At 48.8% G+C, this 1,936-nt stretch overlaps 1 long non-coding RNA gene across 1 annotated transcript; it reads right to left on the bottom strand.

Annotated features, from left to right (window-relative positions):
* Window positions 1-555: 555 nt before the first annotated feature.
* On the bottom strand, window positions 556-1,303 carry LOC115510661. Its single transcript, XR_003967791.1, has 2 exons — window positions 1,262-1,303; window positions 556-663 (listed from the first exon to the last, which is right to left on the bottom strand). It is a non-coding gene; the product is annotated as an uncharacterized LOC115510661 (long non-coding RNA).
* Between the last annotated feature and the right edge of the window lie 633 nt (window positions 1,304-1,936).

Here is a 1,936-nt window from a genome sequence, read left to right on the forward strand (position 1 = left end):
AGTGACACATGTGATTTTGGAGCTTCCTTGGATTTAATACAAAAACAACCACTTACAGAATAGGTAGCCTGGGCCCAGCACCGTGCTAGGTACTTAGCAAGCACTGTTTTATTCCAACTTCACACTAACCCTCTGAGGCAGTTCCTTCTGTTATTCCCAGATAAGGGCACTGAGGCTCAGAAGGGTGAAGTAAATTGGACAAATTTACGCGACTAGTTAGAACAGCGGAGATGGGATTCAAACCCAGATTTTGCACTTGTAATCAATGTTACATTTTCTCTTATTCCTCACAGTCTTCCTCTGGATGTCATTCAAATCTCTTGCTACCTTTAACATCTACTGTAGCAGGAATTCTCCAGCCTTCTAAGGTTACCTTTTCTTTTAGCATCCAAATAAAACGACTCTGTTCCTGTATACCTGAGAAATCTAACCACCTCACCAATGTTTCCAAAACTTCTGAAGGGTAGAGAAGACTTACATTCTTTCACCCCTTCTCATTCTGAACTCTTCCTTCTATCTTGTTCTCATTACCTACCCCTGACATTAAGCACTTACTGTTCACAGTCAACGTATAGCCTCACATCCTGCACATGCACACAGCTTTTCCTTCTCCATTACCCTGAACACTGCTCATCCAAAGGGAGAATATATCAGCTGGGTTTTCTGTAAAGCAGAAATTGAGACAGAATTAGGAGTGGAAGAGGTTTGCTGAGAAGGGGAGGTGGTAATCCCATACAAGATGAAAGAAAAAAGAATCAGAGTTGGGCAGAGAAAGCCTTCAGACTGCCATATAGATCTGACAGGGGTGGTCTTGAATATCAGTCTCAAAGGGTAATCCTCCTAATGGAGAGTGTTTTGAGCTTTGTGTGGAAGAAGAAGTGGCCCAAGATGATAGTATACATGGACTCATGAAGTGGCAGATGGCATGGTCAGGGTCCTATAAAGAAAAAGATTAGGGGAGGAGCCAGATGGCGGGACAGCATGGAAGTTTTGTGTCTTGCATCCATGAAATACAGCCAGATCAACACTAAACCACCCTGCACACCTAGAAAACTGGTTTGAGGATTAACACCACAATCTGCACAACCTGAACCACAGAACTCAGCAGGTATGTGGCGCAGAGAGGTGAACTGGGGGAGACAGAAGCCTCTGAGGGCAAGGAGCTGTTTTTGCATCCAGAGAGAGGAGGGGGGCAGGGGGTGGGGGAGAATACGGGAAATAAACAGGGGAGCACAGAGTCTGAAACTCTGCAGCTCAATACCTGGCGGTGCTCTGGTGAGAAGGGCGAATCCCCAGGAGCAGAGTGAAGTCCAGGGTCTTTGGGCCACATGGGGAGAAGCGGTTCCTCTTCTGGGAGTACTCCCCACAGGCAAAGGTCCCAGCAGATGCTGGAGAACAACCACAGTCGTTGGTGGTGGAACAAGGTTTTTATGAGTGAATCCTGGTGCCAGATGTGTGTTGTGATTTTCCATAATCCCTGAAAGATCGCTGCCAGACGATCGTGTGAACTTTTTCTGGGGCGGGCTGGCAGCCAGCCGCAGTTTCTGGGTATTGGCAGCAGCGCAGTCTCAAACGTTCCTGGGTGTGGCTGGCACCTGCCCATTGCTCGATGAGACCCTCCCGTAGAGGGACAGAACGGGTCATAGCCGTAGTCCCTCAGAAGTCCGGGTGGGGAAAACAGCCACATCTGAGATAAAACTCAGGAGGGAGGTGCTGCCTGGCAACCTGACGGCTTGGTCACGGACAGTGTAAAAGCGGGAAGTGGATGGAAGCTGGAGACGGAGGACAGGTGCACAATTGCTGATCGCAGAGAACGGAGTTCCAATACTAGAGACTGGGAGCTGGGTGACGCCATTTTTCACCACTCCCGCGCATGCACGCACACACACCTACAAGCGCCACAACAATCCACCCTCGTAAGCTAAGCAGCGCCATC

Source organism: Lynx canadensis, chromosome A3 (assembly GCF_007474595.2).
Source record: "Lynx canadensis isolate LIC74 chromosome A3, mLynCan4.pri.v2, whole genome shotgun sequence".
NCBI classification, from domain to species: domain Eukaryota; kingdom Metazoa; phylum Chordata; class Mammalia; order Carnivora; family Felidae; genus Lynx; species Lynx canadensis.